Source organism: Gymnoscopelus microlampas, assembly GCF_963454915.1.
Source record: "Gymnoscopelus microlampas genome assembly, chromosome: 8".
NCBI classification, from domain to species: Eukaryota; Metazoa; Chordata; class Actinopteri; order Myctophiformes; family Myctophidae; genus Gymnoscopelus; species Gymnoscopelus microlampas.
In genome coordinates this window covers 57,155,142-57,170,300 of record NC_139945.1, presented here as the reverse complement: position 1 = coordinate 57,170,300, position 15,159 = coordinate 57,155,142, and the positions used below count along the sequence as shown (strand labels likewise).

General features: G+C 42.5%; 1 long non-coding RNA gene across 1 annotated transcript; it reads right to left on the bottom strand.

Annotated features, from left to right (window-relative positions):
* Positions 1–9,458: 9,458 nt before the first annotated feature.
* On the bottom strand, positions 9,459–13,873 carry LOC311050992. The gene is made up of 3 exons (XR_014601352.1): positions 13,779–13,873; positions 13,136–13,238; positions 9,459–9,563 (listed from the first exon to the last, which is right to left on the bottom strand). It is a non-coding gene; the product is annotated as an uncharacterized lncRNA (long non-coding RNA).
* Positions 13,874–15,159: the final 1,286 nt, after the last annotated feature.

Below are 15,159 nucleotides of genomic sequence, written 5' to 3'. Positions count from 1 at the left end.
CAGGAAGTGATGCCCACAACGCCCTAGGAAACGTGTGGATAGGTGCGTCCAGACACACAAGTTGACGCTAGTTGTCACAAGCCCATGCAGCACTTCTGGACATTTTTTAGACGGGTGACGAAGTCCCCGTCTCTATACACAGCTTTGAGGATTTGAGAGACGGGACACAGAGCGTTGTCAAAGAATTCCACTCTGGAGGTTGGTTTCGCAGATTCAAGCCCTGTAAACACTGTTCCCGTGTAAACGGACGGCACATCTGATACTGTGTGTGTGTGCGTGCGTGCGTGCACCCGCGCATGGGGAGGGGGTGTGGCCGTGACGGTCCCTTTCCCCCTGTGTGTGTGTGTGTGTGTGTGTGTGTGTGTGTGTGTGTGTGTGTGTGTGTGTGTGTGTGTGTGTGTCGTTTATGTACACAAATCTTCCAGCCCACACCGTCACAGGCAAACGTGCTTACACTTACAAAGGACTTTCAAAAACGGCCCCTGGACACTCACACTGCGCCTTAAGACATGGCGGGCCCATGGATAGGCCTAACTTCTTCATACCACCAGCACGCAACATCCCACTGAAAACATTCTTTATCACGTTATACAATAAAACAACATATAAAATTATTAATATAATAGATTACATCATTAATACGAAATGTATTATATTATAATATATCATCTACATTATTATAATATATCACATTTTGATATAATATATATATTAACATTAACCTGTTGAAAGAAAAAATATTTTGTAATTACAAAGAGAAATGGTCAAACGACATATGGTCTAAGCCAAAACTTAGATCATATGTCCAGATTAAGCAGTGTTTTGGTGTCCAGATTAAGCAGTGTTTTGGTACTGAGTCCTATGTCAAATCCTTTTTAACCAGAAACCAGCGGTCATTGTGTGCTCAGCTGAGAGCTGGGGGGTGCTCCTTCCATTCCGACATCTCGCCACTCCGACTAGTGGCTTCCGCGTGCGGTTAGGGTTAGGGTTAGGGTTAGGTATAGGGTTAGTCAACGTCGGAAAGGCGACATGTCGGAAAGGCGAAATGCACCCGAGAGCTGGTATCCTGCCTCTTGCTATTGAGGTAGGTCGGTTCTCAGCTGTGCCAGAAGAGAATAGAATATGCAATGTATGTGACCTGAAAGATGTCGACAATGAATTCCATTTTATGTTTTATTGTACTCTGTATGACGATTTGAGGGTTCCTTTATTTGATGTAATGCAAAAACAAAAACCTGATCTATTCTGGCAAGATGAGGGCCAAAAGTTGGAGTGGTTGTTTAATTATGAGGTATTTAAGAGGACACATTTTGTTTCTAGTGCCTGGAGTAGAAGACAATCTCATCTCTTCAAATAGGTTCTTGTCCGGTCCTCTGTTAAGATGTGAGGTAACGGGCCCAATGTTGTATTTTAAGTTGTATTTATGTAATCTGCCATGGGCAGGAAGCTTGAGACCTGTTTGTATACACTCTTAGAGTGTATACAAACAGGTCTGGACTCTTAGTGTATACAAAATACAAATGGGGATCAAATGGACCCTCACAGCCATAGACCTCCGAGTCTGTCTCTCCTACGGGCACCTTGGCAACGGGCACGGGCGGTACACTCGCGGAGGCTGCGGTAACCGGTACCTCGACGCAACGGAACGCCTCCTGGATGGTCTGCTGGCGCGTCCCGGTACTGGCCCAGCTGGGCCCAGCGACATCGCCGACAGAAGCAGCGCGTCTGCGCCCGACGGAGGCTAGGCGCTTGCGCTTGACTGGCTTGGCAGGCATGTTCTCCTGTGTGTGTGTGTGTGTGTGTGTGTGTGTGTGTGTGTGTGTGTGTGTGTGTGTGTGTGTGTGTGTGTGTGTGTGTGTTCTCTCAAACTCTCTCTGTAAAATCGATCGATCGCTTACGCTCTCTCTCACAAGCACTCCTCACTGCTTCCCCACAATGGGCATTGTGTCCCACAAACTTTTATAAACTTCTGTTTTGGTCAGGTGGTGGACGGCGGTCCTTTGATCTTCGGAGCCTCACAGGTTGTTTATGATCAGTCCTGATGGCTGTTGTCGGGGTTTGTTTGATTTCAGAGGTCCCAACAAGTTTGTTTTCTCACGTGTCTCCTTTCTTCAAAGAAGCTGTCCCCATGCTGACCCCATGACTTGATGTCGGTGTTGTTTGATCACAGAGGCCCCAATAAGTTGTTTTCTCACGTGATCCCTTCATCAAAGAAGCCCCAAGGATTTGTTTCCCCACGCTCTGTCTGTGTGTGTGTGTGTGTGTGTGTGTGTGTGTGTGTGTGTGTGTGTGTGTGTGTGTGTGTGTGTGTGTGTGTGTGTGTTCCGACGAGTTGTTTTTATCACGTGGCCGACAGCGGCAATGATCACATAATGTTTACGTTTGACTGTCACAGAAGCTGTTCTGATCATGGGAACTCTAACTCTAAATAAGATGTTTTTGATTCTAGGTCACCCTGACCTTATGATGGCATGATTTCATGTTTTCTTTCATGATAGAAGCCCCAAATTTTGTCACAGGCTGGGAAAGAGTTTCATCTATGTATTTTACGTTCAGTGGCACTCAGGGCGTTTGTTAGAGAGGACGTTTTTTACGTCCTGTGGCACTGGATGAGTTAACCACATGAACCCCAGCATGGGGGGAACATTGTATAGCCGATCTACAAGCTCAAAACGTGTCACGCTGCGAAGCGTTGTGAGCTTGTAGATTGACTATTTTTGATCAGGCTTGAACCGGCGACCTTGCGGCCGAAAGGCAGATGCTGTAGAGAGAAGCCATTGGACCAACGGACCAGAAACAGTGAAAAAAGAGCTCACACAGATGATACAGTTCCACGCAAATAGCTGAAAAATCCTAGGTTTAAGTGTTTTTCAAACTGCTCAAAATTGCAGACAATCTAAGGGCGGAGCTTACTGTTCAAAGTGATAAATGTGTTCCTCATGAGTCAAGGCACAAGTGTAAGCAAGGTTCACGACTTATGGCCAAACGAGGCATGACTTATGCCTGTTTAAGGTTTGCATGTTAAAGAAATTGCTATAGCGTCCCCCTTTGGCCAATTGGGGTAAGATCAGTGATATTTGGAATGACCCTCTACATTACTGCCAAGTTTCAAACAAATGTGAGTCTGCATGTGTGTGTTAGGGGCAGATGAATAATTTTCATACCACTGCAATAGTTTAATCTCCTCCTGGGATTTTTGAGTAATCTGCACCTAACTTTTTACACATGAACTTTGGACCTCTGCCGACCAAACGTTAGTGGCAGATTTTCCATGAGTGAAAGAATGAAGCTTTTAAGAGCCAATGACTGTTTTTCATATAATTCAAAATGGTGAGAGATCTAAAGGTCAGAGGTCAAAAGTCAGACCACGAAAGTTGTCGGGCATGAAGAGACGCATGTGTGTATCGAAGTTTCATGGCTGTAGGTCAAACAGGGCATGAGTTGTAGGGGAAACCGGGGACAAAAGTAACCGGGGGCAAAAGTAACACACTCAATAATTCTAATTAGGAACAAGCTAGAGGGGTGAGACTTCTTGTGCACATGCTCAGTAGGGTCCTCTCTCTGCCTATGGAAGGATAGAATGATAATTTCATCTCAGCAGAAGTTTTCAACAAAAAAATGATTTTGAGGTGTAAACGTACATTTTTGAGTGTACGGTATTTTCCTTCTGCTGTCTAAAGATAAGATGTCAGCTGATTTAAACTTAGATGACTTGTATCTCTATGTTATTGGTCACAAATTAACATCAGCAGCCTATGCTAGTATAGGTGTTTCTAGCTAGAATATGTGATTTTATCATGATTGACCCATCGGGGGCAATTGTAACAAAGTGACCGGGGTCAATTGTAACAATGTGTTTTCAATGCAAGCATATTTTTTGTCTGGGATTACATACTTTTATGTTAGTAAATGAACATATTTCACTAAATGTCACTACATTTCATAGTAAAAATACATTTAAATAAAAAAAATGACATACATGTGAAAAAACTAAATTGAGAAATAAATAATTTGAATAAAAATACAAAATAATTGTAATTATGTATATAAAACATTTGTAAGTATAAATGTTAAATTATAACAAATACATATTACTTAGTGATGTGTTTTTATTTGAGATAAAGTGTGTTATGACTTATTTTTACAGTGTTACAATTGCCCCCAACCACTGTTACAACTGCCCCCGTCACAGGGGGCAATCGTAACACTGTGACTCATTGCATTCAAATTAATATTTTAGTCTTGTCCTTATAAGTGAAAGCTTAAAAATTGTATTATTAATTAGGGCACATATATATGTTTCTTATTGCAAAAGATGACTAGGATATTTCAAGTAGTCTGTGAATTATGAAGGCAAATACAAAAAGTGTTACTTTCGTCCCCGGTCTCCCCTACCTGTTAAAAGTTGGCACTTTCAATTGAGTGCTATAGCGTCAATCTTTGACGAATGAGTGTGAGAGTTATTTCTTGATCGTTTTTCATGACCATCTACCATATGGCAGAGTTTTGTAAAAAGCGTATGCACGGTTAAGCCAGAACTGCCAAAAACGGAAGAAGAAAAAGAAGAATAATGCCAATAACAAAACAGAGCCTTGCTCTGCAGAGCCTGGCCCCGTAAAAAGAACATGAAAACATTAAAAGCAAAGAAAAAATAAAAAAATAAATAATAATGCAGCAGTACAGTAGGACACAATGGGTAAAAGCATTTAGGGAATAAAAGCGACTCTATATAAGTGGGTTTTCAGGAGGGATTTAAACCGGGGCACAGACTCTGCAAGCCTGATCTCTAAGGGGAGGGCATTCCAGATCTCTAAGGGGAGGGCATTCCAGAGAGTCAGGGCTCTAAAAGCAAAGGCCCGATCACCTTTATTTTTTTTTCATGGGAGATTGGAATTTCGAGTAGAGCTTTGTCTGAGGAGCTCAAATTGCAAGGCTCTGTTTTGTTATTGGCGTTATTCTTCTTTTTCTTCTTCTGCCGCTTTTGCCAGTTCTGGCTTAACCGTGCATACGCTTTTTACGAAACTCTGCCATATGGTAGATGGTCATGAAAAACGATCAAGAAATAACTCTCACACTCATTCGTCAAAGATTGACGCTATAGCACTCAATTGAAAGAGCCAACTTTTAACAGGTACAACTCATACCCTGTTTGACCTACAGCCATGAAACTTCGAGGCAATGATTCGAGGCATTTTGTGCCAAAAATGTGTTTTGCTAAATTAGACCTGCTAGTGGCGCTATAACAGACCAATGTAAAAAGGGTGGCATTTCCTCCTCGGCCTAGTGGGAATGTGCGTGTGAAATCTCACGGAAATCACAAGCCGCGTTCATGATTTGAGGCATTTTGTTCAAAACTGACCAATCCTGCAAATTTTGGCAGCCAACCTTAGCCAATGAGGATGGAATATGGAAAATGGGACAGATCCGTGTTGATCACATGACTATAGAGATACTGTGTACCGATTTATATGACATTTGGCTAAAATCTGTAGGAGTAAATGGGTTTTGCACAAAGCGGCCTCCTGGTGGCGCTATAATAGGCCACGTGAAAAATTGGGATAGAGGTTCTGAATTGGCATCCAGGGAGTGTGTGTGCATATATTCGCAAAACATACTCTCGCCATGCCATTTGTCCTGGTGGAGACAATAAACAGCGCAGTTACAGGTGGTCACTGGTCAGTTAAACTTTTTCATAGTGAAATCAAGTAACTTTACCTGAGTAAAATAGTGCAACCACAATACTGGTATAAAGGTAAGAAACAAGATAATTCTGAGGTAGGCTTACTCTCTTGGTAAACATTAACCAAGAGGGGGGGGGGGGGGGGGGGCAGTAGGCGCTACAGGGAAGCAGTTATGTCTTGCTCAGTGACACACATAGACAGAGACCCTTTGACACATAAACTAGGCTTCTCTACTCATCCAGCTATGGCCACCCCTCATTAAACTTTATGATTATATGAGCCGTTTAAACATGTTGATCCTTATCAAAGTCTAACAACAAAAGGCTGCTAGGTCAGGTGGTTTTATTTTGTCTGTTAAATGTTGTACATTAACTATTATTATAATCTACAGTACGTCTCATACCACTCATAGACTCCAAGCTGGTTTCTGCCCTGGCCGCTCCAGTACTGGACAGTAGCAGCCTTTACTATTTTTCATCCGTTTCAATAGAAACTGGCCTCCAGGTCATTAAGGCCACCCTGGTACTGGAAAGCTACTAATCAAACACATTGAGGAAGGTTTGAATGTAATAACTAAAGCATCTTTTTATAGCTGTCTCTGCTGCCTATGACACAGCACTGTACAGAGCTCAACAAACTACTGGACATGAACTGAACTTATGCCTTAGCATAAGTAAAACCTGAACAACAACAACAACAAAATTTTACGTCCAGATGAACGACCAAAGGAGCAAATGGAAAGCTAAAATAATAAGTATACTAATAAAGCTGCAAGCAGCAATAACTAAAAAAAAGACAGAAAAAAGAAAAAAGCAATGATAAGTAATATGCACAATAAGCCACAGAAACATAGAAGACCATGCAATTAACATGAGCATTTTAAACCCTTAAAACCTAATAATGCCAAATCATGATCACCTCAATTCATTGTCGGGGATTGAACTAGCGACCTATGGACTCAAAGGCTGCATATCTTCCCATTGAGCTAGATATATGGCCTCCCTGATAGTGTCTGTTAATATTTTTATATCATTATGAACCAAGCCTTTGTGTCCCGAAATACTATAGATCACTGATTCACAAACAATTTACCAACTAGAAAAAGTGCTCCTCGGAGCACAGGTTTCCGCCAGCTCCGGTAAGTTATTGTGGCCTCCTGGTGGCGCTATAATAGGCCAATGTGAAAAGTGTGCCATTTGTTCTTGGGCCTTGCACGGCAATCGGACACTGCATTCATGGTTTGAGGCATTTTGTGCAAAAAAAAGTTTTGCTAAATTAGACCTGCTGGTGGCGCTATAACAGGCCAATGTTAAAAGGGTGGCATTAGTTCCCAACATAGTGTGAATGTGCGTGCAAAGTTTGACCGCAATCGGACGGTGCGTTCAACAAGCCACTAAAGCAAACTTTAGATGTCAATCTTAGCCAATGAGAATGGAATATGAAAAATCAAACACATCCGTCTTGATGGTAAATGGTGCATTTATATAGCGCTTCTATCCGAAGCGCTTTACATTGATTGTGCCATTAACCCATTCACACACACATTCATACACCGATGGCGGAGGAAACCATGCAAGGCACCAACCTGCTCATCGGGAGCAATTAGGGGTTCAGCGTCTTGCTCAAGGACACTTCGACACTAACTCTAGGGGAGCGCCCCAGCCCGGGATCGAACTGGGAGCCTTGCGGTTTTCCAGCTCACTCTACCCGGCCACTCTACCCCTGAACCACTGCCGCCCATTGATCACATGACTATGGAGATCATGTGTACCGATTTGCGTGAAATTTGGATACAATTGGAAGGAGTAATATTAAAAAATGTGTTTTACATAAGTCGGCCTCCTGGTGGCGCTATAAAAGGTAGATGTGAAAAATGCAGGGCAAAGGTTTTTCCTTTACCTCTAGGGAGTGCGCATACAAAGTTTTACACAGATCGGTGCAGTTATAGGTAAAAACATGAATCGGCCTGTTATAGCGTCACCATGAGGCTGATTTGAAAAAGTGGCATTTATTCCTCGGCATAGTGGAAATATGCGTGCAAAGTTTCACGGAAATTGAATGCTGTGTTCATGATTTGAGGCATTTTGTTGAAAACGGAGCACTCCTGCAAACTTTGGAAGCCATTTTGAGTCAATCAGGATGGAATATGAAAAATCTGAAAGATCTGTTTCGTTTAATGACTATAGAGATACTGTGTACCGATTTGCGAGATTTTTGGACAAAATATGTAGGAGTACTGTCAAAAAATATGTTTTGCACAAATTGGCCACCTGGTGGCGCTATAAAAGGCCCATGTGAAAAATTTGGGGCAGAAGTTCGGAATTGGCATCCAGGGAGTGTGTGTGCACAGTTTCGCTGCGATCAAGGCAACGGTGGCGGAGATTAGCTGGTCACAGACGGACAGACACACACACACACACACACACACACACACACACACACACACACACACACACACACACACACACACACACACACACACACACGCGCACACACACGGACGGACAAACGGACGGAGGGTAACACATACTCTCTCGCCATGCCTTTCGGCCTGGCGGAGACAACAATAATATGCACAATAAGCCATAGAAACATAGAAGCTTAACAAGGTCATGTTTTTTGCAATGCCTCCTCTCACCCACCCTCACTAAACCTAACCTCAGTAAAACTATGCCCACCCCTAACCTCAAGAAATACTATGCATAAACCCAAAAATGCCAAATCACAATCACCTCAACACATTGTCGGGGACAGGGATCGAACCAATGACCTCCGGATTCACAGGCTGCCTCTCTTCTCATTGAACTAGAGATACGGCTGCCCTGATAGTGTCTGATAGTTTCACAAGGAAATAGGGTATACTGTACATTGAAAAAATATACTCTCTATTGCACATGAATTCATTGATACAGTCATGTTGTTTGCAATGCAATTCAAATTGAGGCTTGAACCGGCGACCTGTAGAGAGAAGCCATTGGACGAACGGACCAGAACCAGTGAAGAAGGAGCTCACGCAGATGATACAGTTTCACGCAAATAGCTGGAAAATCCTGGGTTTAAGTGTTTTTCAAACTGCTCAAAATTGTTACATGTCCAATGTTTCCATAAGTGAAAGAATGAAGCTTTTAAGAGCCAATTTTCATATCATTCAAAATTTGGACACGTGTGTATCCAAGTTTCATGGCTGTAGGTCAAATAGGGCATGAGTTGTACCTGTTCAAAGTTGGCATTTTCAATTGAGTGCTATAGCGCCACCTTTTGATGAAAGATTGTGAAAATTATTTCTTGATAGTTTTTCATGACCATCTACCATATGGCCGGGTTTCGTAAAAAGAGCTGCACGGTTAAGCCAGAACTGCCAAAATTGGCATAAGAAACGGAATAATGCCAATTTCAAAAATTAGCCTAGGCTTGAAGCCTGGCCCCGTAATAACGCTCCACAATCATAATCCATGGAAACCCTTGATCCACAGCCGCACCATCAGACCTCCTCCTCACCTCTGATCAAAGTTAGGCTCCTTTACATCAAACTAATGAGACACTGCATTCCTTTAAGTCCTGTCATGACCTTCATTAATCACTCATCATGGACTGTACATAATTATATGTGTTCACTCTCCCATGTTGACACACACACACACACACACACACACACACACACACGCACACACACACACACACACACACACACACACACACACACACACACACACACACACACACACACACACACACACACACCCTGATCTCAATAAAGATAAGCATGTATAAACACCTACCTACGTGGATGTACTAAGGAAAGATGCTGGGGCAGAAAGCACAAAGGAGCTGGCCAGATGTATGGAGAACCCAGATGACTGGAGACGCCGATGGAGGGCTCGTCTGAGGACGACGTAGAGAGAGAGAACAGTAGGCAAGGTAAACACAATACAGAGAGACAGTGTAGTGTCTCAGTAAACTATAGGATCATAGAATACAGAGACAGAGCAGTGTCTCAGTAAACTATAGGATCATAGAATACAGAGACAGTGTAGTGTCTCAGTAAACTATAGGATCATAGAATACAGAGAGCCAACATAGTGTCTCAGTAAACTATAGGATCATAGAACACACACACACACACACACACACACACACACACACACACACACACACACACACACACACACACACACACACACACACACACACAGTCTGAAAAGGGCCAAAGCATCTGATCTCAACAAAGATAAGCGTGTACTTTTTCAAAGTGAAATCAAGTAACTTTACCCAAGTAAGGGTGCATTTCTCCTTTCCGACATGTCGCCTTTCCGACGTTGACGAACCCTATACCTAACCCTAACCCTAACCCTAACCGCACGCGGAAGCCACTAGTCGGAGTGGTGAGATGTCGGAATGGAGAGTGAACACCCCCAAGTAAAATAGTGCAACCACAATACAGGTATAAAGGTAAGAAACAAGATAAATCTGAGGTAGGCTTACTCTCTTGGTAAACATTAACCAAGGGGGGGTGGGGGGTATATGGGGACATTTAACCTATCCTAATATCAGGAGCAGTAGGCGCTACAGGGAAGCAGTTATGTCTTGCTCAGTGACACACATAGACAGAGACCCTTTGACACATAAACTAGGCTTCTCTACTCATCCAGCCATGGCCACCCCTCATTAAACTTTATGATTATATGAGCAGTTTAAACATGTTGTTCCTCATCAAAGTCTAACAACATAAAGGTGACAGCTAGGTCAGGTGGTTTTATTGTGTCTGTTAAATGTTGTACATTAACTATTATTATAATCTACAGTACGTCTCATACCACTCATAGACTCCAAGCTGGTTTCTGCCCTGGCCGCTCCAGTACTGGACAGTAGCAGCCTTTACTATGTTTCATCCGTTTCAATAGAAACAGGCCTCCAGGTCATTAAGGCCACCTGGTACTGGACAGCTATTAATCTTTACCCACCACATTGACGATGGTTTGAATGTAATAACTAAAGCATCTTTTTATAGATGTCTCTGCTGCCTATGATACAGCACTGTACAGAGCTCAACAAACTACTGGACATGAACTGAACTTATGCTAAGTCATCAAAAACCTGAACAACAACAACAACAACAACAACACTTTTACATCCAGATGAACGACCAAAGGAGCAAATGGAAAGCTAAAATAATAAGTATACTAATATACCTGCAAGCAGCAATAAGCGGGCCAGGGAAGGCAGACAGAAAAAAGAAAGAAGCAATGATAAGTAATATGCACAATAAGCCATAGAAACATAGAAGACCATGCAATTAACATGAGCATTTTAAACCCTCACTAACCCTAACCTCAGTAAAACAACGCCTAAGCCTATCCTCATTTCCGTCCATTATGAACCAAGCCTCTGTGTCCCGAACTACTCTAGATCACTGGTTCACAAGCCATTTACCATTAAGACATTTTTGTCTCCTCGGAACGAAAACTAGAGAAAGTAGCCGATCTACAAGCTCACAAAACGTTGCTTTCTGAAAAGTTGTGAGATTGTAGATCGGCTATTTTCAAAATGAAGTATGTCATACATTGAAAGAAAAAGAAAGACCAAACATTAAGTAATATGCACAATAAGCCATAGAAACATAGAAGACTGAGCTTAACAAGGTCATGTTTTTTGCAATGCTTCCTCTCACCCACCCTCACTAACCCTAACCTCTAAAACTATGCCTACCCCTAACCTCAAGAAGCACTATGCATAAACCTAAGAATGCCAAATCACAATCACCTCAACACATTGTCGGGACAGGGATCGAACCAACAACCTCCGGATTCACAGGCTGCCTCTCTTCTCATTGAACTAGAGATACGGCTGTCCTGATAGTGTCTGTTGATATATACAACCCTTTATGTTTGTGATGAACCAAGCCTCTGTTTCGCCAACTACTCTAGATCACTGGTTCACAAAGCATTTACCAATAAAGAAATGTTGTGTCTCCTAAGAACTGAGTTAAAGTACCCAATCTACAAGCTCAAAAAGTACTGCTATCTGAAAAGTTGTGAGATTTTAGATTGGCTATTTTCACAAGGAAATAGGGTATACTGTACATTGAAAAAAACATACTCTCTATTGCACATGAATTCATTGATACAGTCATGTTGTTTGCAATGCAATTCAAATTGAGACTGTATGAGGTCAGGCTTGACCCGGCGACCTGTAGAGAGAAGCCATTGGACCAACGGACCAGAACCAGTGAAGAAGGAGCTCACGCAGATGATACAGTTTCACACAAATAGCTGGAAAATCCTGGGTTAAAGTGTTTTTCAAACTGCTCAAAATTGTTACATGTCCAATGTGAAAAGCGTATGCAAAGGTTAAGCCAGAACTGCCAAAAACAAGTATTTTTCAAACTGCTCAAAATAGCGGATAATCTAAGGGCGGAGCTTACTGGTCAAAGTGATACATGAGTCATGGCACAAGTGTCATGAGTCAAGGCACAAGTGTAAGCAAGTTTCACGACTTTCGGCCAAACGAGGCATGACTTAGGCCTGTTTAAAGTTTGCATTTTCAAAAAATTGCTATAGCGCCCCCCTTTGGCCAATTGGAGTAAGATTGGTTTCAGTGATATCTGGATTGACCCTCTACATTTCTGCAAAGTTTTAAACAAATGTGGGTCTGCATGTATGTGTTAGGGGCAGATGATTGGATGTTGTTGAGTAATCTGCACGAAACCTTTTACACATGAACTTTGGACCTCTGCCGACAAAACGTTAGTGGCGGATTTTCCATAAGTGAAAGAATGAAGCTTTTAAGAGCCAATTTTCATATCATACAAAAAAAATGGGAGATCTAAAGGTCAGAGGTCAAAAGTCAGAGTGTGAAAGTTGTTCAGCATGAGGAGACGCATGTGTGTATCCAAGTTCCATGGCTGTAGGTCAAATAGGGCATGAGTTGTACCTGTTCAAAGTTGGCATTTTCAATTGAGTGCTATAGCGCCACCTTTTGACGAAAGGTTGTGAGAATTATTTCTTGATAGTTTTTCATGACCATCTACCATATGGCCGGGTTTCGTAAAAAGAGCTGCACGGTTAAGCCAGAACTGCCAAAAACGGCATAAGAAACGGAATAATACCAATATCAAAACAGACCCTGGCTTGAAGCCTGGCCCCGTAACAACGCTCCACAATCATAATCCATGGAAACCCTTGATCCACAGCCTCACAATCAGACCTCCTCCTCACCTCTGATCAAAGTTAGGCTCCTTTACATCAAACTATTGAGATACTGCATTCCTTTAAGTCCTGTCATGACCTTCATTAATCACTCATCATGGACTGTACATAATTATATGTTTTCACTCTCACATGTTGACACACACACACACACACACACACACACACACACACACACACACACACACACACACACACACACACACACACACACACACACACTGAAGATAAGCATGTATAAACACCTACCTACGTGGATGTACTAAGGAAAGATGCTGGTGCAGAAAGCACAAAGGAGCTGGCCAGATGTATGGAGAACCCAGATGACTGGAGACGCCGATGGAGGGCTCGTCTGAGGACGACGTAGAGAGAGAGAACAGTAGGCAAGGTAAACACATACATATAATAAAGAGAGACAGTGTAGTGTCTCAGTAAACTATAGGATCATATAATACAGAGAGACAGTGTAGTGTCTCAGTAAACTACAGGATCATAGAATACAGAGAGACAGTGTAGTGTCTCAGTAAACTATAGGATCATTACAGAGAGACAGTGTAGTGTCTCAGTAAAGTATAGGATCATAGAATACAGAGAGACAGTGTAGTGTCTCAGTAAACTCTAGGATGATAGAATACATAGAGACAAGGTAGTGTCTCAGTAAACTATAGGATCATAGAATACAGAGAGCCAACATAGTGTCTCAGTAAACTATAGGATCATAGAACACACACACACACACACACACACACACACACACACACACACACACACACACACACACACACACACACACACACACACACACACACACACACACACACACACACACAGTCTGAAAAGGGCCAAAGCATCTGATCTCAACAAAGATAAGCATGTATAAACACCTGCCTACGTGGATGTACTAAGGAAAGGTGCTGGTGCAGAAAGCACAAAGGAGCTGGCCAGATGTATGGAGAACCCAGATGACTGGAGACGCCGATGGAGGGCTCGTCTGAGGACGAAGTACCGAGAGAGAACAGTAGGTAAGGTAAACACATACATATAATACAGAGAGACAGTGTAGTGTCTAAGTAAACTATATGATCATAGAATACAGAGACAGTGTAGTGTCTCAGTAAACTATAGGATGGATCATAGAATACAGAGAGACAGTGTAATGTCTCAGTAAACTATAGGATCATAGAATACAGAGACAGTGTAGTATCTCAGTAAACAATGAACCTAGCATCTGAAAAAGATAAAACGAGTAACAAAAACATGAGAACAAGTGACCCCCCCCCCCCCACACACACACACACACACACACGTGTACTGTATGTGAACCCAGCTCATGTTAAACCTTGTGCACGCCCACGTGCGTTCCTCGCTCATGCATGAGACATTTAGAAAAAAGAAGTCCAAAGACTACTTATGTCTTTGGAAGTGAGGTAAGACACACCTATCCATCAGCCAAGCTAACATTGGTCAAGTGACACGTGACAATATGTAATATTGACAGGATTAATGGAGAGTATCTTTTCCTCTCCGTCCGTCTCTATGTGTCCGTCTGAGAACACCCAACATTGGTCAAGCTGCATGTGACATCACAATATGTTATATAAATAGGTAAGACAGGATCAATCAGGAACAGTACCTTCCAGTACAAATTACCCGACCGTGCGTGTGTGTCCGTCTGAGAACACCTAACATTGGTCAAGTTTCACGTGACATCACAATATGTAATATAAATAGCTTAGACAGGATCAATCAGGAACAGTACTTTCCAGTACAAACTGAGATCACAGCTGAGATCACACAATGCAACTAACTCCCAGTAACTCTCATAGAAAACTATGGTTAAAGATAGGGTAAGTGATTTCCTTTGGTTAAAATAGCACGGGTCCGCTGGCGGAGACCTGTGCTCCGAGGAGCACATTTTCTAGTTTCCATTTGATTTCAGGAAGGAGTCTGGCCTGAAGGCTTGTGTGGGCGTTTCTAGCCCATTCACTTGGATAGAATTTAGTTGTTTAACTTCATATATGTGGTCAATTAATCATGACAGAGCCTATTTAAAAATAAAAATTCAGAGAACCGGCAGGGGCGGGCAGTGACACACATGTATCCGAATAAGACAACCTATTTTGTCTCAAAAGTCCCGTTGCGTCACATTAGTCTGGAGGTGGTAAAAATGCACTGGCTGAAGGGGAACACTGCTGATTGGCTGAAGGGGTTGTCAGTCAACGGTATTACTCCCGCCCAACTCCAGCCCACAGCCACATTGCAGAATGGGCGAT